The sequence below is a fragment of the Choloepus didactylus genome, chromosome 16 (assembly GCF_015220235.1).
Source record: "Choloepus didactylus isolate mChoDid1 chromosome 16, mChoDid1.pri, whole genome shotgun sequence".
NCBI classification, from domain to species: domain Eukaryota; kingdom Metazoa; phylum Chordata; class Mammalia; order Pilosa; family Megalonychidae; genus Choloepus; species Choloepus didactylus.
The window spans coordinates 45,242,025-45,268,524 of NC_051322.1; the positions used below are offsets into that span (position 1 = coordinate 45,242,025).

Genomic DNA, 26,500 nt, shown 5'->3' on the forward strand with positions numbered 1-26,500 from the left:
GTTCCTGATTTCACATACCATATATTCCGTCCCAAGATAAATGGTCAGTTTCTCACATTATCTTCTCTTAGTTGTACAATCATCATCACTCTCAACTTTAAACAATTATCATAATATAAAACATCCCAGAGCTCTTATCAGCTGCTAATTATTCATCCCTAGTATTAGTGAAGTGCTGGTAAGATATTCCTATTAAATATATTCTGTAATGTGTAATGGGTAGTTTTTCCATATACCATTCTGTTGTTAACCATCTGAAGCAGTGTCATACCTTATAAGTATATCATGCTAATACTTATTTAGGTTTGTGGTGCTACTCTGTGGGTTACTTGCCTTTAAACAACCACTTATAAACATGTTTGCCTTCAATGCATCACTGATACTTATAACCCCGTTAATGAACCATAATCACACCTGTCCATTCCTATACCATTGAGTTCACCCTAATTATCATATCTGTAAATATTATATTATCATTCCTCCTTCACTAGCTTCTGTCTATCTCTGAATCCCCTATATTCTACATTAAAAGACACTGATTTTACATTGTTCATGGAGTTCAGATTAGTGGTAACATACAATAGCTCTCCTTTTGTGTCTGGTTTATTTCATTCAGAATTATATCTTCAAGGTTCATCCATGTTGTCATATGTGTCATGACCTTGCTCCTTCTTACTGCTGCATAGTATTCCATCATATGTATATACCACATTTTGTTTATCCACTCTTCTGTTGAGGGATACTTGGATGTTTCCATCTCTTGGCAATTATGAACAATGTCACTAAGGACATCAGCGTGCAAATGTCTGTTCATGTCACTGCTTTCAGATCTTCTGGGTATATACCAAGAAGTGAAATTGCTGGATCAGAGGGTAACTAGGTATCTAGTTTTCTGAGGAACAGTACCACCAGCAATGAATAAATTTCAATTTCTCCACATCCTCTCCAGCATTTGTAGTTTCCTGTTTGTTGAATGGCAGCCATTCTTATTGATGTGAGATGATATCTCATTGTGGTCTTGGTTTGCATTTCCCTAATAGCTAGCGAAGCTGAACATTTTTTCATGTGTTTTTTTAGCCATTTGCATTTCCTCTTCAAAGTAATGTCTTTTCATATCTTTTGCCCATTTTATAATTTGCCCTTGGCTGATTTTTACCTCTATCTTTTTTCTGTAATAAACCGTGACTGTGAATAAAACAGCTTTCAGTGAGTTGAGTCAGAACTAAAAAGTGAATTATTGAAACTGAAGGTGGTTCTGGGAACCCCTGAACTTACCATTGGTGCCTGAAGTAAGGGTGGTTTTGTGTGGACTCTTCCCTCTGACTTCGCAGTTGGCTAACCCTTGGCACAGGTTATCTACCTTTTAGTGTTCTCAGTCATATCAGTGTCTCAATGTATCATCTATCATCCCACCCCCAAAATAGGCTCTGCTTTAATACGAAGATCTTTGATTATCTCATAAATTATTTACCTGAGGTTTGGGAAATGCTTTTGTTTTCCCCCCATCTATTCAACTTTCCCTTCAGGTGCTCTTAAAACTTGTTTCTGTTTTTTAGGATGTGTATGATAATTATTAGATAATGTCTGCCCCAACATCACTAGTAGGTAAGGCCGAATGGTCCTATTGCTATATTTGAGCCAGTCTACTACCCCAGGTTACTACACGGGTGTAAAGTTCAAATCCTGGCACCCGGTCCTGTGGAATGCACTCCATTTGTAAATAGGATCTTTGAAGATCCTATTAGTTAAGATGAGTCCAAACTGAATCAGGGTGGGCCTTAATCCACTATGGTTGGAATCCTTATAATTGGAAGAAAGGTGGATGCAGCAGTAGGAGACAGATGGGAAGAGAGGTGGCCACATGATGATGGAGGCAGAGATTGCCAGCAAGAGCCCACCAGAACACGCCCAGCTTCAGAGAATATGTGATCCCGCTGACACCTTGGTTTTGGACTTCCAGCCCCTAAAACTGTAGGCAATAAATTCCTGTTGTTTAAAAGCCACCCAGTCTGTGGTACTTCGTTATAGCAAGCTCACACAAGTGGTGGCAGTGAGATCATGTATATAAAGCACACAGTACAATGGCTAGCATGTAGTGATCACAAATATTGGCCGTTACTATTTTCACAATCAGAAGGAAGTGTAATAGCAGGGGCAGTAGCAAAGGAGTCCTAAGAGAACCTAGTTTGGTGGTGAAAATTGGAGTCTTGACTAGGTTGGATGATTTTTGAAACCATGCTCATGTAATTGAGTAATTGGACATTTTCTTCAAATACATTAAAACTACAGTCATTTATTTCTCAAGATTTCTTCACACTTAAGTTGAAAATAGTTGCGAACTTGAATATCTGAGTGTACCGCTGACACCAAAGTGATAAAGTCAGAGAAGGAAGCGTTTTGGATGTTATCTGGAAGTTCCTTGGGTGATAAGGCACAAACCCAGATAGCCAGCCAGCTGAGAATGCATGAAAGGGCAGCTTTACTAGTTCAAAGAGCCTGGAGGGGGAGAAGGGATAACGGGGGCCACAGAGAGGCCCTGACTTACCCAACCCAGGCTCCTGGGAGGGTTTGTGGCTGAGGCACAATGAGGCAAAATGAGTGGCCCAGGGGGGAGGACCCAGAGGGGAGGTTAGGATTTTCCCCTGAGTCCTGGGGATTAGAAGTTTCAAACTACCTGGCTCAAACAGCAGAAGCAGCAAGGGCTATTTGGAGAAGGTGAGGGTGGCTTCTTATCATCCAAATCATGTGGCAATATAGGCCTGGCTAATAAATTATGCAGGGAAAGGACAAAGAGCCATTGGGAGAAAAAGCTGCAGGGGCTATTATGAGGAGAAAAAAAAAAAGCAGCAAGGGCCATTCCCAGAAGCCAAGGGAGGCGCTTATCAACCAAACCTTATGGAGAGACAGGCCCTGCTATGGGAAAGGGCTAACGGGGGTGGGGGGTGGGGTGTTCACTAAAAGGGGGAATGATGACTAGACAAAGATGTCAAGGCACCAAATAGAATTTATTTTGTACCATTACAGGAAATGGGATGGGGTTTGTGGGAGAGATACTGCTCAAGAGGAAGAAAGTCCAGGACTCGGTCTGGAGGTGATAGCTCTTCCTCCAGCCCCTTCTTTTTCCATGTAAGTAACATATTTACAGGTTCCAAAAATTCAGTCACAGAAATCCTGGGGAACCACCACAGCAACAGATACAAAACCTCTGTCAGTGTGTGTTCTGCAGCATCTCTGAACAGGATTATGTAGGTAAAGATGGAATCTCAGTCTAGAAATATGTTTTCCTGTCTTTAAAGAGTTGGTTATTGTTGATATAGGCCGAGGCAGTAAAGAGCGTCTGCATTTGCAAGAAAAGGACAAAAACCCTAATCTGATGGCGATTGATAAGCCATACTTAGGTTTATTCAAAGTCAAAACACACAGGAAAGAGCTGTGTCTCCTTGGAACACGCCACGCCACATTGCCTCTGTACTGCTTTCCCCCAAGTTCCCCAACACACAGCAGAGTTCAGCTTTGGTTATTCTCTGTTTTCTTTGCAGACTTCCAATTTTGTTTCTTCTAGTGAGCATCTCAATGACAAGGATTACATTTTGTTATTCTTTTCATCCTTACTGTCTAACATTATTCAGTTAGTCAATTCAACTGCATTGAATCATTGCTCATTCAATAGTGCTCTACTTCACTGTCAAGTGTGAGAAGCCCACTGAGTCTGTTAACTGTGCACCACTATTTAGTAATAAAGGATAGAGAAAATAGCTTCTGATGTTAAGAGATGTGGATCATCCAGCAAATATTACTAAACACTAATATATGTGAAACGTTGGTTAGAAAAGTGGAAGTTTCCAATGAAATGAAAGATATGTTCCCTCACCTCACTCAATACCGTAAGCTCTCGAGTGTAAACTCCATGAGGGCAGAGGCTTTGTTTTTCCATTGTTGTCTCTCCAGTATGGCTTAGGACTGTAGATAGTTGACAAATGAATGAATGAATGAGTTAATACATACATACAAGAGAAAGTATTAGTGCTAAAACTCATAAGTAGTATTTGAAGGGTTCAAAGAAATGGAGGCTTCAAGGAGGACCATTTTAAATATTATGTTTATAATATTCTATTCTATTACCATTACTATGATGTCACCAGTTTAGCATTGTATTCTCAGAGACACACAACAGATGTATTAACAGAACAAGACAATGCTTATTTGTAGCATCCAAGACAACAAACAAAGGCCATAGTTACTAAGTTGTGTCTCTCTGCTTCGATGTCAAAGAAAGCCCTTGAGTTTGCTCATTAAGTGCATTCTTGCATTTATCATGCATAAAGTAGAGATAAAACTACACGTAGGGTCTTATTATCACTTTATATTTTTCCTCCTTTTTCAGGTTAGCCACAATTACAAATCAATTGATGGCGTCCCCGCCCTAGCTCTTATAATCCTCCCAGCCACTTCAGAAAGGTCTTCCACTGGGATTCTGTTCTGTCTGCCTTACAAGTAACTCAACAAAGGTACAATCTAAGATTTCTTTTCTTAAGGCAATGCCTTTCTAAGTGCATGGGAAATGAGTAATGATTTGAGAAGAACAACTCAGCTAAAGAAACCAGGACAGTTTCTAATGGTTTTCTGGCAGGAAACAGGAGGATCTGCAAAGAAAGCAGATGATATTTTCTTTTTAAAAAAGTTGTAGGACTTGAGTGCTAAAACACACCTCATTTCATACACCCATTTTGTGGTAAGGTGTAAACTAAAACTCTAATTCAGTTGTCTTGAACTCATATTATTTGCCTAAGTTCTTTTGTTATAGCAATCATTACTTGGAAGTGGACTGATAGAAAAATTGGTTAGGAGATTTAGGTTTTAATTGAATTTATTACAGAATAGTGAATTTGTTGACTATTCATTGGGTTTCTGTTTGACAGTGTCTAATGACAGACTCATTTATTTTAATCTTGTTAGGTAACATGGTGGCAAATGAATAACTAATATTACCTTCAGGTCCCCTGGATGCCAAAAGAAATTATTTTTTTCTTTTTCAGGTAGTGCCACTGTAGATTGTTCCTAATTTACTCACCTCTCCTGGATTTGTCTTACTTTAAAAATTTCATTATTTCATATTATGGTTTTTTTTTTTTTTGACTGGGATTTATAGTTTTCTTATAAATGACTAATTCTTTAGGTTATATTAGAAAGATCCAACTGAATACGTTTTTCATAGAGCTTCACTTATTTCTAATCTACCTGTTTGAATTCTGTGGTCACGTATATAGACTATAAGTTGACTTTCATACCAGAAGTGGAAATAGGTACCCAAAGGGAACATTTGGGGGTGGCACTTTGGGGAGGAAGGGAGAAGTCAGTAGGGCTGAATAATGTAAGTTCAGGTTCTAGAATAAGACCATTTGGGTTCAAATCCCTCCTCTCGTCATGACCAGCTCTGTGACCTTGGGCAAGTTTCTTAAACTCTCTATGCATCTGTTTCTTTACCTGCAAAATGTGGATAGTCACAGTCCCTCCCTCCTAAAGTTGTTGTGAGTATTAAGTGAATTAATTCATTTAGAACAGTGCTTAATGAAGGTGTATTTTCAATATTTGGGGGAGGAGGGCTTGAGTTGGTTAGGAGAGTGTAGAGGCTAGAAGAAGATGAATTTCTGCAGCTCTGCATTTGCCTGATGTTAAGAATTATTTAGGGTTTATGTTAAAAGCACACATTTATAGGCCTTAAGTCAGAACACCCAGGGGGGGTTCTAGGAATTTCTATTTTTGATAAATACAGTAGATGATGCTTGTTATCCCACAAGTTTGGGAACTGTGATGTGATAGATGGAGTGTAGGCTTCAGAGATAGATGGATGTGGATTCTGATCCATTCATTGAACAATCATGTCCAGAATGTCCACATGTACTGGGCAGTATTCTAGGTGCTGGGGATATAACATTGACAAGCTCGTCTCTCCTTTTTTGCCCTTATGGACCTTTTGGTCTACTAGGAGTCCCACTCTAAGATGCCAACCAGGGCCTATCTAAGGGATGTATCATTTATTTTTTTTTTTTTTTTTTTTTTTTTTTTTTTTTTTAAATCATCATTTTATTGAGATATATTCACATACCACGCAGTCATACAAAACAAATTGTACTTTCGATTGTTTACAGTACCATTACATAGTTGTACATTCATCACCTAAATCAATCCCTGACACCTTCATTAGCACACACACAAAAATAACAAGAATAATAATTAGAGTGAAAAAGAGCAATTGAAGTAAAAAGGAACACTGGGTACCTTTGTCTGTCTGTTTCCCTCCCCTACTTTTCTACACATCCATCCATAAACTAGACAAAGTGGTGTTTGGTCCTTATGGCTTTCCCAATCCCATTGTCACCCCTCATAAGCTACATTTTTATACAACTGTCTTCGAGATTCATGGGTTCTGGGTTGTAGTTTGATAGTTTCAGGTATCCACCACCAGCTACCCCAATTCTTTAGAACCTAAAAAGGGTTGTCTAAAGTGTGCATAAGAGTGCCCACCAGAGTGACCTCTCGGCTCCTTTTGGAATCTCTCTGCCACTGAAGCTTATTTCATTTCCTTTCACATCCCCCTTTTGGTCAAGAAGATGTTCTCCGTCCCACGGTGCCAGGTCTACATTCCTCCCTGGGAGTCATATTCCACGTTGCCAGGGAGATTCACTTCCCTGGGTGTCTGATCCCACGTAGGGGGGAGGGCAGTGATTTCACCTTTCAAGTTGGCTTAGCCAGAGAGAGAGGGCCACATCTGAGCAACAAAGAGGCATTCAGGAGGAGACTCTTAGGCACAAATACAGGGAGGCCTAGCCTCTCCTTTGCAGCAACCGTCTTCCCAAGGGTAAAACTTATGGTAGAGGGCTCAACCCATCAAACCACCAGTCCCCTATGTCTGTGGTCATGTTAGCAACCATGGAGGTGGGGTAGGCGAATACCCCTGCATTCTCCACAGGCTCCTCAAGGGGGCACTACATCTTTTTTTTTTTTTTTCCCCTTGTTTGTCTTTTTTCTTTTTTCTTTTTTCTTTTCTTTTTTTTTTTTTTTTAACTTTCCCTTCTTTTTTCAAATCACCTGTATGAAAAAAAAAGTTAAAAAGAAAACAAACATACAATAAAAGAGCATTTCAAAGAGACCATAGCAAGGGAGTAAGAAAAAGACAACTAACCTAAGATAACTGCTTAACTTCCAACATGTTCCTACTTTACCCCAAGAAAGTTACATAATATAGCAACATTTCAGTGAACTTGTTCCTACTACAACCATCAGAAATTAACAGACCATAGTCATTTCTGGGCATCCCCAGAACGTTAAATAGCTTATCTGTTCTTCCTGGATTATTGTTCCCCCTTCCTTAATTGCTCTCTACTGCTAGTTCCCCTACATTCTACATTATAAACCATTTGTTTTACATTTTTCAAAGTTCACATTAGTGGTAGCATATAATATTTCTCTTTTTGTGCCTGGCTTATTTCGCTCAGCATTATGTCTTCAAGGTTCATCCATGTTGTCATATGTTTCACCAGATCGTTCCTTCTTACTGCCGCGTAGTATTCCATTGTGTGTATATACCACATTTTATTTATCCACTCATCTGTTGAAGGACATTTGGGTTGTTTCCATCTCTTGGCAATTGTGAATAATGCTGCTATGAACATTGGCGTGCAGATATCTGTTCGTGTCACTGCTTTCCGATCTTCCGGGTATATACCGAGGAGTGCAATCGCTGGATCGAATGGTAGCTCTATATCTAGTTTTCTAAGGAACTGCCAGACTGACTTCCAGAGTGGCTGAACCATTATACAGTCCCACCAGCAATGAATAAGAGTTCCAATTTCTCCACATCCCCTCCAGCATTTGTAGTTTCCTGTTTGTTTAATGGCAGCCGTTCTAACCGGTGTTAGATGGTATCTCATTGTGGTCTTAATTTGCATCTCTCTAATAGCTAGTGAAGCTGAACATTTTTTCATGTGTTTCTTGGTCATTTGTATTTCCTCTTCAGAGAACTGTCTTTTCATATCTTTTGCCCATTTTATAATTGGGCTGTCTGTACTATTGTCATTGAGTTGTAGGATTTCTTTGTATATGCAAGATATCAGTCTTTTGTCAGATACATGGTTTCCAAAAATTTTTTCCCATTGAGTTGGCTGCCTCTTTACCTTTTTGAGAAATTCCTTTGAGGTGCAGAAACTTCTAAGCTTGAGGAGTTCCCATTTATCTATTTTCTCTTTTGTTGCTTGTGCTTTGGGTGTAAAGTCTAGGAAGTGGCCTCCTAATACAAGGTCTTGAAGATGTTTTCCTACATTATCTTCTAGGAGTTTTATGGTACTTTCTTTTATATTGAGATCTTTGGTCCATTTTGAGTTAATTTTTGTGTAGGGGGTGAGGTAGGGGTCCTCTTTCATTCTTTTGGATATGGATATCCAACTCTCCCAGCCCCATTTGTTGAAAAGACCATTATGGCTCAGTTCGGTGACTTTGGGGGCCTTATCAAAGATCAGTCGGCCATAGATCTGAGGGTCTATCTCTGAATTCTCAATTCGATTCCATTGATCTATATGTCTATCTTTGTGCCAGTACCATGCTGTCTTGGCAACTGTGGCTTTATAATAAGCTTCAAAGTCAGGGAGTGTAAGTCCTCCCACTTCGTTTTTCTTCTTTAGAGTGTCTTTAGCAATTCGAGGCATCTTCCCTTTCCAAATAAATTTGATAACTAGCTTTTCCAAGTCTGCAAAGTAGGTTGTTGGAATTTTGATTGGGATTGCATTGAATCTGTAGATGAGTTTGGGTAGAATTGACATCTTAATGACATTTAGCCTTCCTATCCATGAACATGGAATATTTTTCCATCTTTTAAGGTCCCCTTCTATTTCTTTTAGTAGAGTTATGTAGTTTTCTTTGTATAGGTCTTTTACATCTTTGGTTAAGTTGATTCCTAGGTACTTGATTTTTTAGTTGCTATTGAAAATGGTATCTTTTTCTTGAGTGTCTCTTCAGTTTGTTCATTTCTAGCATATAGAAACATTACTGACTTATGTGCATTAATCTTGTATCCCGCTACTTTGCTAAATTTGTTTATTAGCTCTAGTAGGTGTATCGTTGATTTCTCAGGGTTTTCTAGATATAAGATCATATCATCTGCAAACAATGACAGTTTTACTTCTTCTTTTCCAATTTGGATGCCTTTTATTTCTTTGTCTTGCCGGATTGCCCTGGCTAGCACTTCCAGCACAATGTTGAATAACAGTGGTGACAGCGGGCATCCTTGTCTTGTTCCTGATCTTAGAGGGAAGGCTTTCAGTCTCTCACCATTGAGTACTATGCTGGCTGTGGGTTTTTCATATATGCTCTTTATCATGTTGAGGAAGTTTCCTTCAATTCCTACCTTTTGAAGTGTTTTTATCAAAAAGGGATGTTGGATTTTGTCAAATGCTTTTTCAGCATCTATTGAGATGATCAATTGATTTTTCCCTTTCGAGTTTTTAATGTGTTGTAATACATTGATTGTTTTTCTGATGTTGAACCATCCTTGCATGCCTGGAATGAACCCCACTTGGTCATGGTGTATGATTTTTTTAATGTGTCTTTGGATTCGATTTGCAAGTATTTTGTTGAGGATTTTTGCATCTATATTCATTAGGGAGATTGGCCGGTAGTTTTCCTTTTTGTAGCATCTTTGCCTGGTTTTGGTATTAGATTGATGTTAGCTTCATAAAATGAGTTAGGTAGTGTTCCATTTTTTTCAATGTTTTGAAAGAGTTTGAGTAAGATTGGTGTCAGTTCTTTCTGGAAAGTTTGGTAGAATTCCCCTGTGAAGCCATCTGGCCCTGGGCATTTATTTGTGGGAAGATTTTTGATGACTGATTGGATCTCTTTGCTTGTGATGGGTTGGTTGAGGTCTTCTGTTTCTTCTCTGGTCAGTCTAGGTTGTTCATATGTTTCCAGGAAATTGTCCATTTCTTCTACATTATCCAGTTTGTTGCCATACAGTTGTTCATAATATCCTCTTATAATTTTTTTAATTTCTTCAGGATCTGCAGTTATGTCACCTTTTTCATTCATTATTTTGTTTATATGGGTCTTCTCTCTTTTTGATTTTGTCAGTCTAGCTAGGGGCTTGTCAATCTTGTTGATCTTCTCAAAGAACCAACTTTTGGTGATATTTATCCTTTCTATTGTTTTTTTGTTCTCTATGTCATTTATTTCTGCTTTAATCCTTGTTATTTCTTTTCTTCTACTTGGTTTAGGATTGGTTTGCTGTTCATTTTCTAGCTTCTTCAGTTGATCCATTAGTTCTTTGATTTTGGCTCTTTCTTCCTTTTTAATATATGCGTTTAGTGCTATAAATTTCCCCCTTAGCACTGCTTTTGCTGCATCCCATAGGTTTTGGTATGTTGTGTTCTCATTTTCATTCGTCTCTATATATTTAGCAATTTCTCTTGCTATTTCTTCTTTAACCCACTGATTGTTTAGGAGTGTGTTGTTTAACCTCCAGGTATTTGTGAATTTTCTAAGTCTCTGATGGTTATTGACTTCTAATTGTATTCCATTGTGGTCAGAGAATGTGCTTTGAATGATTTCAATCTTTTTAAATTTATTGAGGCTTGTTTTATGTCCCAGCATATGATCTATTCTGGAGAAAGTTCCGTGAGCACTAGAAAAGTATGTGTATCCTGGTGATTTGGGATGTAATGTCCTGTAGATGTCTGTTAAATCTAATTCATTTATCAGATTGTTTAGGTTTTCAATTTCCTTATTGGTCTTCTGTCTGGTTGATCTATCTATAGGAGAGAGTGATGTGTTGAAGTCTCCCACAATTATTGTGGAAATATCAATTGCTTCCTTTAGTTTTGCCAATGTTTCTCTCATGTATTTTGTGGCACCTTGATTGGGTGCATAGACATTTACGATTGTTATTTCTTCTTGCTGAATTGCCCCTTTTATTAGTATGTAGTGGCCTTCTTTGTCTCTCAAAACATCCCTGCATTTGAAGTCTATTTTATCTGAGATTAATATTGCTACACCTGCTTTCTTTTGGCTGTGGCTTGCATGAAATATTTTTTTCCATCCTTTCACTTTCAGTTTCTTTGTGTCCCTGTGTCTAAGATGAGTCTCTTGTATGCAACATATTGATGGTTCATTTTTTTTGATCCATTCTGCGAATCTATATCTTTTAATTGGGGAGTTTAATCCATTTACATTCAACGTTAAAACCGTGAAGGCATTTCTTGAATCGGCCATCTTATCCTTTGGATTATGTTTGCCATATTTTTCCCTCTCTCTATTAATATCCTTTATTGTACCCATACCGAATCTCTTTAGTACTGAACCTTTCTCCAAGTCTCTCTGTCCTGTCTTTGTTTCTCTGTCTGTAGGGCTCCCTTTAGTATCTCCAGTAGGGCAGGTCTCTTGTTAGCAAATTCTCTCAGCATTTCTTTGTCTGTGAAAAATTTAAGCTCTCCCTCAAATTTGAAGGAGAGCTTTGCTGGATAAAGTATTCTTGGCTGGAAATTCCTCTCTCTCAGAATTTTAAATATATCGTGCCATTGCCTTCTCGCCTCCATGGTGGCTGCTGAGTAGTCACTACTTAGTCTTATGCTGTTTCCTTTGTATGTGGTGAATTGCTTTTCTCTTGCTGCTTTCAGAACTTGCTCCTTCTCTTCTATGTTTGACAGTGTGATCAGTATATGTCTCGGAGTGGGTTTTTTTGGATTTATTCTATTTGGAGTTCGCTGAGCATTTATGATTTGTGTATTTATGTTGTTTAGAAGATTTGGGAAGTTTTCCCCAACAATTTCTTTGAATACTCTTCCTAGACCTTTACCCTTTTCTTCCCCTTCTGGGACACCAATGAGTCTTATATTCGGACGCTTCATATTATCTATCATATCCCTGAGGTCCATTTCGAGTTTTTCAATTTTTTTCCCCATTCTTTCTTTTATGCTTTCATTTTCCATTCTGTCATCTTCCAGGTCACTGATTCGTTGTTCAACTTCCTCTAGTCTTGTACTATGAGTGTCCAGAATCTTTTTAATTTGGTCAACAGTTTCTTTAATTTCCATAAGATCATCCATTTTTTTATTTAGTCTTGCAATGTCTTCTTTATGCTCTTCTAGGGTCTTCTTGATTTCCTTCATATCCCGTACTAGGGTCTCATTGTTCATCTTTAGTTCTTTGAGTAGCTGCTCTAGGTGTGTCTCTTCTGGTCTTTTGATTTGGGTGCTTGGGCTTGGGTTATCCATATCGTCTGGTTTTTTCATATGCTTTATAATTTTCTGTTGTTTTTGGCCTCGTGGCATTTGCTGTCCTTGATAGGGTTCTTTTAGGGTTTGTAGACCAGTTGAAGTCCTTATCTCTAATTTATCAGATCTACAGCTTCGTGGAGTACACTTTCTCTAACTAACCAGCAGGTGGCGTCCACGAGCCACCTGTTCTCCACAAGCCAGATCTCCCCTGCTTAGCCTTTTTGGTGAGTGGGGGAGTGAGTCTTGTGGGGCCCAATTGGTGTCCCAAGCTTGCGTGTGTAGTTGGTGTTGCCTGCCCTGTATGTGGGGCGTGTTTCTGGGCAGTCGGGGAGGGGGGGTGGCCCTAACAATCAAATCTCCCTGATGATCCTAGAGTTTTAAAGCTACTGCAATAGTCTAATCCTTCAGTTCAGTCCTGCCACAGTTTGTCTCTGCCACTGACCCACAAGTCTTTGGTATTGGCGTATGGCTCCTGAGACTTGCAAGTGGGCCCCTCTTCCAGGCTGTGCACCCCGGGTCCTCTGTTGAGGGATGACTGTGCTATGTCACAGGTGAGTGCCGTCCCCCCAGGGCAGTTCTGGGCTGCTGGGCTGTGTTGGGAGGCTCCCAGTCTGCTCAAATGATGGCTGAATGGGGCTCTGTTAATTCACACTGCTCCCCCTTCCCAGCTCTGGGACATTCAGCTGAGGTTGCAGGGAAGGCTAATGTCCACGCCCAGTTTTGTGGTGTGTGCCTGTTATTTGAAGCACTTCCGTCACACTGGGTTGTCTGGGGCAGCTCTGGGCTATGGGGCTGGCGATGGGCAGGAGTGTTTCCTGTCCACCAGGATGGTGGCTGTGAGCGGACACCCCCCTTTTCTTGGGAAGTTGTGTTGTTTAGTGAATTTTCTCAGCCACTGGATTATTGCCTTTTGTCTCAGAGCTCTCTTATTTCTGCTCTTGACTTGACGTGCCCAAATTTCAATTCTTTGAAGCTTTCTGTATTGAGCTTCTTAGAGTAATTGTTTTAGAAAAAGCAAAAAGGATTTAAAAAAAAAAAAAAAAAACAAAAAAAAAAAAAAACGGCCCTCCTCAGAGATCTAATGGGTTATTGAAATGCTAATAGACAAAGCAACCAGGGCCATTAAGGAAAGGTGCCCTGGGCAGAGAGATCAGCCTTGCTTCGGGATTTGCATATGCGCCTCAAGGCCTGATCTCCGCCCTTCCCCTTTCTGTGTTCACCAGAACTCCAAAAATCCTCTGCTTTTACTTTGGAGCTTCTCGTGTTGTTTTCCTTCTATGCCCGTCTCCTCTCTGCTGGGCTGGCTGTTCTCAGAGTCTCTGGTGTCTGGCCTCAGTCTATCTATGGTTGGAGTTTGAATCAGTAGAATGAGTTTCCGATGAGAGCAGCCACTGCAATTCTCCCTTCTCCTTCCTGGAGCTGACAGCCCCTCCTCCCCCGGGACTGAGCCTGGCAGGGAGGGGCGCGGGTCCCCTGGCCGCAAAAACTTACAGATTTCGGTGATCTCAGCAGTTCCACGTTTTCATGAGTGTTGTATGAAGTATGCCCAAAGACAGATTGCTCTGTGGTGTCCAGTCCACGCAGTTCCTGGCTTTTTACCTACTTTCCTGGAGGAGTAACTAAAACATACAGCTCACCAGTCTGCCATCTTCAAGGCCATGTTCTTTTAACCGGGATGTATCATTTAAACAGTAAGTTTTTTTTTTTCCTTGTCGTGAAAGCATTATGAGTTCATTAAAGGAAAAAAAATCAGAAATTTTAAGCCAGAGTTCAGTGAGCTCATGAAGGAGAGGGAAATCCTCAACTGCCAGAGGCCTGATGTTCATATTAAGTGAAAGAATTTAGAACAGAAAAAAACAGTGGTGGGGTTGGTGGTTTGGTGGTGAAGTTCAAGTGGTTTTACCATTAAAGGGGAAATTGACCCACCTGACCATAGATAAGCAAACATGACTAGATTTGTTCCTTTGGGTTTTGAGTTTCTGTATTTACTGCTTGAATGGCTGGTTGCCAGGCCTAATACCTTGTTTTGACAAAACCCTTCAAAATTGCTCTTTTTTTAAAAGGGAAATTATGGTAGCCCCATGCTGAATTTGAGCATTGTCTTCCCCCAGGAAGTCATGCTCAAACACAGGGATACCTTCATTTTGTTGATGGCTTCTTATAACAGGACATATTTACCTTTGAAAATAGTGTCATTGCTCACTCATCAGGGGATAACAAAAATAAACTGAACTTGTCTGGAGTTCACTTTAACATAACCTGTGTCCTATCTACCCATCAAAGCAGGAGTGGTTGTTTTGTTTTGTCTTATTTATTTGTTTGCTGGTTTTTTAGTACATGAATTAAAGTGCACTAGGATTAAGATTAACGTAAAAATGCTATTCATATTTATTCTGTAAAAAATAGATACGAAAGATAAAATACTGTTTTCTTTCACTCTTGTTAATAATTTAGTATGTTCCCTTTGTGTAGTAGGTACTGGATTTATTTCACACTGGGTGAAAATTCTCTATTTTTTGTGCTTATGCATTCAGTGCAGTGTAAAAAACAAACATAAAAAACTAAAATATAGTTTGAACATTGCTGTTGGGGAAATGAGGTGTTCCTTCCAGTGACATTTTAGACAGCTGCTGCTCACCTCTTCAAGAGCCAAGATTCTAAATTTTTGCACATTCTAAATGTGTCACATATTTTCCTCCCTTTTGAAAGAGTATATTGAAAACTTTTAAAGCTATAATTAATTTTTACACTGAAATATGATTTTAGAAATTATGGAAATAAATACTCAGTTTTTATTTATTGCTTAACCTAATGCATTCTAGTTTCCTCTTACCATCCTACTGAAGTTGAACATTTGAAGATAGTTACCTTTAACTGCCAAATTCAGTGGCCTCTTCTCAATCCTTATTCTTCCAGAACTCTAGCATTTGCCACAGTTGATGAGTCTATCCTTTTTTTTTTTTTTTTAATTTTAGTTTCTAGGACACAATTCCTTCTCTGCCACTCCATCACACTTTGTCTTCATAGCTATTTCCTCTTTACTACTTACTTCTTATAGGCTTCCTCTGAGTTCATCTTCAATACTCTTCTCTCCATTCTTTTCCTGGAGGAGTGATTGCTCTCTACCACTCATATAGAAACAATCCCCAACTTGTATGTCCATCCCTGACTTGTCCACTAAGCCCCAAGTCTTAATTTCCAATTTCTGCAAATATCTATCCTTGGCAGACCACCAATACCTCAACATTCACCCAGCCAAACTAGTTCTACCATCTTTCTCTATTTTTAATCTCATTACTAATAATAAATTATTACTCTTATGGAGTTATTATAATGGAATAATTATTTTATTAACTTGCCTTTTTTGCCTCACACCATTGTCACTAAGCTAGAAACTGTAGGGCCAGTTTAAGGGAGCAGGAATAATTGGTCATTCTTTAATTCTGGTCGTAGTGAATTGTCATCTGAAATAACTCAAATTTGTCTTTGTTTCCTTTCTACTCTCTCAATCTAGTCCTTTATGGTCTGTCTTATAATAGTTCCCTAACTGATCTCCTTGCCTTCTGTCTGCCCCCTGTTTCCAATGAATTTTTTAGATTACTGTCAGCCTTAACATGAATCTGAATATGCAATTATCTTACTGTAAGCCTTGGCTGCCTCTCTGTGTCCACAGGATATAAGGTGCTGCTTACTCTTACTGTGCCATTCAATATCTTGCTCCTTCTGACCCACAGCTATTATCCATTCTGTGTTCTCAGGCACCCAAGTGGATGCACCATTTCTCTTATCCTACTCTGTTCATATGTCCTTGCCTTTGTTCTAACTATTGTTTTTAATACCCTTTTTGCTTTGGGTTGAAGTCCTCAGCATCCGTCAAGGCCAACTTATACGTTATTTCTCCTGTGCAACCTCCTCAGCTTCCTAGAAAGCACTCTTTATGCTTTTACTATGTTTCTCTTATTTGCACCTCTTGACTTATTCATATTAGTATTCTAGGACCTAGCAAAGCACTTTGAGCATATTATTAGTTTCTTTTTAAAATTAAAAATATTTATTCCTAGAAACTATCCTTTTTAAACATGGTTTTTATTACCATTTGGTTCTTTATCAAGTAAATTTCCTTTGATTTCTTAGCAAACTAAACTATCATCATCGGTGTCCTCATCACTCTGACATTTGACAAATACCTAGACTGCTAGCATATAATTGGAGCACAGAAAGATCTGACAATTGGTTCAGTATTCTCCAATTAAGTGAACTGTGTAGCAGAACTGGAGTGATGCTAAGTAACTGTACTTCCTTCAGGGTTGTGCTTTCATAGAGCCATTAGTGAGGACCAGACGAGGAGGTGATAAGCTACAAAAGCCTTCAAATTTCATTTGAAATAGGAGCTCATAACATGACTCAGACTTGGCACATTTCTAAGCTTAGTGGCTACAAACCTTTATACAAATTTAAACATGTCTCAACTAAATTATTTGCAGTTAGACTAGTCTGGTCTAGTCAGGTTAGTTTTGGGTTTAAATAGCAATTGATTTCTCAATCTCCTAGAAAACTGCATGGAAACTGGGAATCCAAATAATAGCTCTTTAAATAGGGAGCATGTCAGGATCTCTCAAAGCTTTAAAATCCAGGATATTATTAATAAACAGTTTGTATAGTAAGCATGACAACATGGCAGAATAAAATAAAATTAGGAAGATAAACAAATGAGTGCATTCTATTAATGACCAAAACTAACCAAAGAAAATAAATTCAAACAAGTAATTGTTTATCTTTTTTTAATTTAGCTTGCTCAACATTCACTGTAATTTTACTAGTCTGTAAAAGAACCACATACAAAAGTAATATCCCAGTAGTAATAAGAGAATATATGAAGATGGTGAATGTACTGAAGAGTTTACTTTAACAAAGAATGAGTCAACATAAAAATTCTCTTTAGTTTAAGTTGATTTGAATACTATTGTTAATATCTCAGTTAATAATGTATATAAAGGGTTAGTTTTAGAAACAATAAAAATACGTCACATTGTAATCATGTGTATTAAGTCATCGAATGTGCATATGAGAGGTGTTCCAGATTACTTAAGCATCTTTCTGTTTCTCATTTTCCCAGCTCTCCTTACCTGATTTTTTCATCTCTCTTCTCTGGCTTGTATTTATTTCTCCTGTATTGTATTGTATTACACCTATTGTGTAATACATTGGACATAGTCGCAAAATGGTGAAACCATAAAATGACCTCTACTGCTTTAGAAATTCAGTTTGGCTGGAACCAGTAGTGTAAAGGGATTTTTGTTTACCCTGCATTCCACAGTCCAGGAGTTCTATGCACTTCTGGATACTCTGGAGAAGGAAAGCAGTCACAGGATTACTGAGACATTTCCAGGAACATGCTGCCACCTATTGGCCACAAGAAGTAAGGCAGCTTCAGAAAAGTCCCAGTGGAGAGTGCAGTGTAATCTATGTAACACTTTTTGAATGTAGAAAATTTGGATTATCAGCATCCAAAGGATTCAGTCAATATCTGAATTATAAAGAAAAATTATGTATTACATGACAACCTAAGGAAATAAATAATCTTGAATATAGAGTTACTTGAATACAAAGATGAAACTATTACAGCTACTTATGGTCATAAGAACAGAAAGAAAATTTGCCTTGGGGAATTTTTAACTAAAGTTGTATAGCAAAACTTTTCAGGTTCAATTTCTTTTATACTTATTCAGTCTTGTAAATTTGTCATTGTTTTAAAAAAGTGATTGGGAAAGAAAAATAAAACAAAAAATTAAATAATAAAAGACAAAAAAAGTGTTGGGTACATGGAAACCAAATAACTTTGGCCTAAATGAAAACAGATATTCAAAATGTCATTAATATATAAAATAATGCTATAACTCTTAATGTTTTTGATACTTAGTTAACACAGCAATGTTTATTAAGGACTACTGGGTCAAGTACTTTGCTGGTGGTAGGACTACACTGTGAATAAAAGACTCTGGCCCTGCCTTCAAGAAACTCTGTCTGGAAGGTGATTCAGAGACATCAACAGAATTATAGAAAAACATAAAAGGCTTCTGAAGTGCTTTGGGAGCATAGAGGAGGAACTCCGAACTCCAACTTAGATTATGGAAAATAAAAGACAAAGTAGATCAATAGGCAAGTTAGTATACAGTTGACAAATATAGGCCTAAATTTATGTCTCTCATAACAAAAATTCAAACTCCAGTTTTATATTATCAAATTCCTATTTAAAGTGTAAATTATTCATTGTAAATATTCCTTCTTTTTCTTCCTGCAAGGAAAAGTCCTTATATTTACAAAAATTGCCTGCTCTTTCTAAAGTTAAGATGTAAATCATTTAAGTTAATAACTGAAGTTTAGGCAAAAATGACTGGCAACAACTGAAGTGCATATATTTATACTCTCTCTGGGTTTAATACTCAAACTCTCAGGAATGACCACTTACCAGTACTGTAATCCTGCTCTCCCCATTTTGTAATTTAGGTTAATGATCTGCAAAGTACTGCTTTTTAAATTTTAAATTGATTTTCACCTGTACAGGTTTGTAAGTTTTGAGAATATTATTCCCATTCTGCTTCTAAATTTACTTTGTAAATGAAAGTGAGAGTTATCAACCTGGAATGCATGAATGAATAAGTTCAATCAATCAATCAATAAACAAACCCAATAGATTCTGAAAATGGGCTGTTGGAATATTTCTCTCAGACTTTAAACTACTGCTGTAATAATTTGCAGGTCTGGTATTTTTCTACTAGTTATGTACTAACAGCAAAAGCCATGTCCCCTCCCCAGCCAATTGCCCACTCTCGTCGTCTTTTTCTTATATTTTATGTTTCTTAAAATAGTGTGGCATTGCTAGGATCTCAAAATTCGATAAAGCTTAAGTTGTTAGTGCCTTTAAAATTGCTAAACTATTTTATCATTATTCATATTTAAAGTAAATTTTAGCTGTTTTCTTATACTGTTGAAAGGGAGGTCATCTTTCAGTATTTTGACCCAGGGACTCCTTGTAGTATCTTAAGAGTCCCAGTCCCTGATCAGAAGGTGTTTTCCAGACTGTTTCCAGTCTATAAAATATCACTTGGGATGCATTTTAATGGAGGTTAAATTAATGAATAAAGTCATCTTTTCCTAATCTGCTTAACAGTTGTCTTTAATTCACTTTTTTGACAGACAATTTTTAATGGTTCAAAAAACAGCAAAAACTATAATATAAAAAAATTTTCCTTATCTGCCCATTTCCCACCTACCTGCCCATCCCCTAGATAGCCAGTATAATTAGTCTGTTATATATCATTCCAGAGTTTCTTTATGAGTAAATAAGCAAATCAAATATTTTCTAATTTCCCGTTTTACTGAAAAGGTAGCGTGCTATTTACCCTGTTTTCACTTGGCTTTTTTAAAAAATTAACGTACCCAGAAATTTTTCTCTCTTTATTTACTTGAAGAGCTTCTTTGTTCTTGTTTTTTTAAACAACTGCATAGAACTCACTGTGAGGAATTTATTAAACTAAAATGTATTCAATCAATCAACCTACTATTGATGAACACTTAAGTTGCTTCTGTCTTTTGTTCATATAAACAATGCTATAAGGAATAACGATGTATATTTAAAAATAGGATTATTGATCTTTTCTTATTGTTTCCTTTGAATGTTTTTCTCTCATTTATTTTTGTTTTTTGACTTTGATGTTTTATGTCATGTACATCTTTTTTATTTTTATGTAGTCACTTTTATCAGTTGTTTCTTTTATGGCTTCTGGATTTTGGGTCATGGTTAAAAGACCTTTCCCTACCTTGAGAAAAGGAAAGTTCTCATTTTCTTCTGATACTTTTATTGCTTTATTTTTCACATCTAAGTCTTTGGTTCATTTTGAGTTTATCCTAGTGTGGAATGTAAATCCAAATTTTTTTTTTCCTGCAAGTGGCTATATAATTGTTACAACACAATTTACTGTATAGCCCTTCTTTCCCCCACTAATTTCTGATGACATCCTTTTCATATACTAAATTCCCATATGTATTTGTTTACTTTTTGGCTTCCTAGTCTATTCCTATTTATGTGCTGGTTTTTCTAATCAGCTTTTGATTTATTAAACACTAATATGATTTTTGGTTTATCTGTGTTTAATGGATAACATGGGGTTGTAAATACCCTGTGCTTTGGGTGGCATATACCAATTCTCAAGGTAAGATATGCATAAAGTTGGACCATAGAGCCACCCATGGCTGCACCTTGCTATGCTCAGTGCCTAGTTCCTTTTTCATCCTGCGTGCCAACATTTCTAAGATGTGTCGGAGGGATGCTTAGAAAAATGAACTGGCCATGTAGTCTCCCAGATAATAGATGTACAATTTGGATAAGAACTAGATCATGAAAAAATCAAAGATGAAGAGAAGGCTTGGTCTTGCCCAGCTCTCCAACAAAGAAAAATCAGATACGTGGAAGTAATCACTTAGTACTCACTGAGCAGTTTTCCTTTTAATGTATTGTCTCAGTATTATTTCTTGCCATCACTTGGTAGATAGTTATCTCATTTTATGGGTGACAAAAATAAGGCAAAGATTTGTTAGACAAGCTCAAGTTCACACAGGGAGTGGTGGAGCCTGGATTTGAACTTAAGCAGTTTGATTTTTTTTTACTCTTATTTTGAGATAATTACAGATTCTACAGGATGTTGCAAAAATTGTACAGAGATGTCCCAGTTATCCTTTACCCAGTTTCCCCCAATGGTTACATCTTATGTCACTATAGTACAATATCAAAACCAGAAAGCTGACATTGGTAGAATGTGTGTGTATAGTTCTATGCCATTTTATAACATGTATGTTATAGTACCCACCACTGCAATTAAGGTACATAAGTATTGTATCACCACAAAGATCTCCCTTATCCTACCTCTTTATAGTCATGCCCCTCTACTCACCTTCACTATTCTTAACCCCCATAACTACTAATATGTTCTCCATACCCATCATTGTGTCATTTTAAGAATATTACATACATGGAATAATATAATAGGTGACTTTTTGAGATGGCTTCTTTCGCTTAGCACAATGCCCTTCTGTGACATCCAAGTTAGGTATAGTTTGTTGTACACAGCAGAGTTGGGGCATTTTAAAAAAAATACACTTTGCCAATCTCACTTTAATTGGTGAATTTAAACTAATTTCATTTAACGTAATTACTGATGTGCTAGGGCTTACATCTGCCATTTTATTTTTTTGTTTTCTGTTCATTCACTGTTTTTCTGTTTTTTTTTTTTTTTTTTTTTTTTTTTTTTTTTTTTTTTTTTTTTTTTACTTCCTGTGGGCAACTAAAACATTTTTAAGAATTTCATTTTAATTTATCTACAGTGTTTGGAGTGCACACCTTTGTATAGCTTTCTTAGTGATTACTCTGGTTATATATAAGTAACTTTTCATAGACCATGGGGTTAACATTCACCAGCTCAAATAAGATGTAGAAACCTCATCTCCTTTTAAGTCTCTTTTCCTCTTTCATTTATAATATAATGGTCTTAAATATTCCCCCTACATACATTAGGAACCACATCAAACAATGTTATAATTTTTTGCTTCAATCACAAACACAATTTAGAAAACTCAAGTGGTGAAGGAAAGTCTGTTATATTTACCCAAATACTTACTCTGTTCTTTATTCCTTCCTGATGTTCCAGGATTCCTCCTATTATCATTTCCTTTTGTTTCAAGAAATTTCTTAGCCATTGTTTTGTGTGTGTTTATATATGTGTGTATTTATGATTATTTTGATTATTCTTTTCGGCAAGTCTTCCGGCATTGGCAACAAATTATCTTTTATCTTTTCTTTTATCTGAGATTCTTTTCTTTTATTTGTCTTGATTTCCCATCATTTCTGTAGGATATTTCTGCTGGATATAGAATTCTAGATTCACAGTTCTTTTTTTCTAGTGTTTGAAAAATGTTGTGTCACTTCCTTCTGGCCGCCATAGTTTCTGGTCCAAAATATGTTGTCAATAGAGTTTTTCCCTTTCTTTGGCCCTCTCCCCATAGGTAAGGTATTTTGTTTTTTGTTTTGTTTTGTTTTGTTTTCTTGTTGCTTTCAAGATTTCTATTTCATTGTCTTTAGTTTTCAGAAATTTGACTATGATGTGTCTTTCTGTGGATTTCTTTGTGCTTAGCTTGCTTGGGGATCACTAAGATTCTTGAATTTTTAGCTTTATGTCTTTTGAAAAATTTGGGTAATTTTTAGCAAATATTTCTTTAAATAGCTTTTCAGCCTTGCCATCTTTCCCCTCTCCCTCTGGCAGCCTGATGACATAAATGCCAGATCTTTTGTTATAGTCCCACAGGTTCCTGAGGCTCTGTTTCAGTTTGTTTTCTCAATTGTTCAGATTGAATCATTTCTTTTGTTCTCTCTTCAAGTTCATGGATTCTTTTTTCTGTCCTCTTCATTCTGCTGTTGCATAAATCCAGTGAGGTTTTTTCACTTCAGTTATTATATTTTTCAGTCTAAAATTTCCATTTGGTTCTTCTTTATACATATGTTTCCTTTCTGAGACATTCTGTTGGGCATTCAATCATGTCCCCCACAAAAAACATGTTCAAATGTTAATCCATGTTCCTGTGGGTGTGAATCTGTTTTGTAAATAGGACCTTTCAAATATGTTATTATTAGTTAAGGAGTAGACAAATTGAACCAGGGTGGGTCCTAATCTTTATTATTGAAGGCCTTATAAAAAGAGGAAATTTGGACACAGTTCATCAGCAGAAAGCAGAGGAGCAGACAGAGGGAAGGATGAGCACCATGTAACTGGGGCAGAGAGGCAAGCCAGTGGACCCCAAGGATTGTGGCAGGGCAGCACCAGCATGCTACAGACTTCGGGGAGAAAGTATGTCAAGACTTTGAGGTTGGACTGCTAGCTTTCAAAACCTTGAGCAGAAATGCTTGTTGTTCAAGATAATTCATTGTGCAGTATTTGTGATAGCAGCTCTGGCAAACTAAGGCACTTTTTATTTTTTCATTTATTTCAAGTGCATTTGTAAAGACTTCTTGAAGTATTGTTGATAGCTGCTTAAAAACCCTTGTCAGATAATTCCAACATCTTGTCATCTCAGTGTAAGAATCTTTTAATTTGTCTTTTGCCATCCAAGTTGACATTTTCGTGGTTCTTGGGATGTGAATTTTTTTTATTATATCCAGAGCGTTTTGGGTATTTTATTATAAGACTATCCTGGATCTTATTTAAATCTTCTATTTTAGCAGGATTCCTTTGATGCTGGAAGAGGAATGGGGGGGGGGCACCATTTTGTTACTGCCAGATGAAGGGATGCAGGTTCCACATGTCTATACTGACACTACAGGGGAAAGCGTCTTGTCACCATCAAGCAAAGATGAAAGTCCCAGCTTCCTACTTGTTCTTCTCTGGCACCACCTGCCAGTGGTTGGATGCCTTATTACAGCTGGCAAGGCTGGAAGTACAGGTTCCCCATTCAGCCTTTGGCCTTTGCCAAAGAGATGCTATTGTCTAAAAAAGTTTTCTGTCTTGCTGTGCTGCTCCTTTCCAGATCCTTTGCCTAGAGAGAGCCAGTTTTTCTTTTTTCTTTTTTTGGCCACGCTCACTGGTGTTTCTGGGTTACTGACTTCTCCAGTTCCAAGTCTATGATATATGAAGCAAGAAGAAAACCTAAAGAACTCACTGCCACATCTTTCCTTGAATCCCAAGGTCCCTAGTGAGTGGTATATACATACGGTGGAATATTATTCAGCAGTAAGAAGGAATAAAATCCTGAAGCATGGACAACATGGATGAACCTTGAGGACATTATGTTGAGTGAAATAAGTCAGACACAAAAGGACAAATATTGTACAACCTCACTAATATGAACTAGTTATATTATGTAAACTCATAGACATAAAATTTAGAATATAGGTTAACAGGAGATAGAATGAGGCTAGAGAATAGGGAGCAGTTGCTTAAGATGTGCAGAATTTTTAACTAGGTTGAATTTAAATGAATGGAAATAGATAGAGGTGATGGTAGCACATTGTTGTGAGTATAATTAGTAGTGCTGAACTGTGTGTGAATATGGTTGGTAGGGGAAGTTTAGAGTCATATATGTCACCAGAAAGAAAGCCAGGGGTTAAAACCTGGGAATGTATTACACAGTGAATCTTGTGGTGAACGATGACTGAGATTAACAGTACAAATACAGAAAATTTCTTTCATAAACTAGATCAAATGAAAAAAAAACTATTACAAGGAGTTAGTAATATCATGGTATATGGGGAAAAATGCACCTATTGAGAAGTATGGACTATAGTTAACAGTAATATCTTAATATTCTTTCATCAACAGTAACAAATGTACTGCACCAATGCTAAGGATCAATGATGTGGGGAGGGGGGTAAAGAGTATGGGATGCTTTGGGTTTTCTCGAGGTTTTCTTTTTTTTAAATGAAAATGTTCTAAAATTGATTGTGGTGATGAATACACAACTATATGATGATACTGTCTGCAAATGATTGTACACTTTGGATGGACTGTATGGTATGTGAATATATCTTAATAAAACTGCATTAAAAAATCAGATGTCCTAAAGTCAACAGGAAATGTCAAGACCCAATCTTGTATGCAAAATCTAGATGTATTTCTAGACAATGTAAGATAATTTAATGCCAAAAGAGAAAGACAATAGAATGCAAACAAAAACACCAGCTGGATGGGTCCAGCATTTGTCACCCATTTCCTTTTGTACTGGTTACTCTTTAGGAGCTTAATGGAACAGCCCTTTGCAAAATGAAAAGACTTTAGAATTATTTAGGGCTCCTTTCCAAAATTACACGTGCAGGGTTTCAGTGAGACACACACTCATTAGTGCTGACTGGAGTTACGTCCCTCATATCACCCAGAGTATTACAGCTCACTTCCTTAGTGTCTTATCCAGGACCAGACTCCAAAAAGGCCCAGGATATGGCAAGGGCAGAGTAAGATGAAATGCATCACTGTTTCTTAAAAAGAAATGCAGTCCAAGATGTTCTCTGTGAGTTTTAAGCTTAGATTTAATCAAGTCCAGCCAAAATTATTCCAACCAGGAGTTATTATCACATTCCTCTTTTTGAAAGTAACTAAAACCACAGAATTGTTGGCAGTCACATCTGATTCTTTAAAAAAGAAAAATTCTTATTGCCTCCCAATTCCTAACTCCAACTTCCTTTTCTTGTATAACATGTTTGTGAAGTTATTTGGGGGAAAAATTGTGTTTTAATTTGTAAATCTTCAATTTAATGCAAGATAACTTTCTGCTAATGAAAAGGATACCGAATATGGGAGAAATTGTGTTTGGAAAACTCTAGTTTATAAGGGCATTAACACAGTATTCTTTTAAGCTAGAAAAAGAAAACATAAAACAAATCAAAACCCAAGAGATTATGGCAGTAACCTCAGACTGACATTGAAAACCATCAGTTTGGTTTTTTTTTTAGCTGCAACTCCTTGAAAAACTCCTAGAAAGACGAGCCTATACTCATTTGAATCTTCATCTTGTTCTTATGGGTGTTCACATGAAAAAGAAAATACTTAGAGAGGTATGTAGTCTACTTATACCTTGTGCTTATTCTAACCCAAATGGAGAAATATACAAAGCATTTTGGCACTTTCTTAAATTAGCGCCCTGTTTCTCTTTGAGACTTGATTCTACCTTCAGCTGGCTGTCAACAAATTTCTGCTAAAATTAGCTTAATGATAGATAGAAAATAAGTAAGTGTCTTCGTTTGCCAGGCTGGTATGACAACTACCACACAACTGGTTGGTTTAACAACTAGGAATTTATTGGCTCACATTGGAGGCTGTAAGTCCAATATCATGGCAGTTGGTAAGGAAACGCCTTCTCCCCAAAGTCTACAGCGTTCCGCTGCCGACTGGCTGCAATCCTTGGCGTTCTTTTGTTTGCCTCCTCTCGTGTGATGATCTGTTCTTCCGGTTTCCGCTGACTTCCGGCTTCTGGCTCCTCCCCCATGGCTTTCTCTGACTTCTGGCTTCAGGTTTTTTCTCTTTATAAGGCCTCGAGTAACAGGGATTAAGACCCACCCTGATTCATTTGGCCAACCTTAACTAAACATAACATCTTCAGAACGACCTATATATAAATGGTTTTTCATCCACAGGAACGCAGATTAAGGTAAACACCATTACTTTTCTTGGGAGTACATAATTCAACCTACCACAGTAAGG

General features: G+C 37.4%; 1 long non-coding RNA gene across 1 annotated transcript; it reads left to right on the forward strand.

Moving 5' to 3' along the window:
• The first annotated feature begins 4,430 nt into the window (after positions 1–4,430).
• LOC119511213 lies at positions 4,431–26,500 on the forward strand. The gene is made up of 3 exons (XR_005212180.1): positions 4,431–4,508; positions 25,753–25,854; positions 26,434–26,500. It is a non-coding gene; the product is annotated as an uncharacterized LOC119511213 (long non-coding RNA).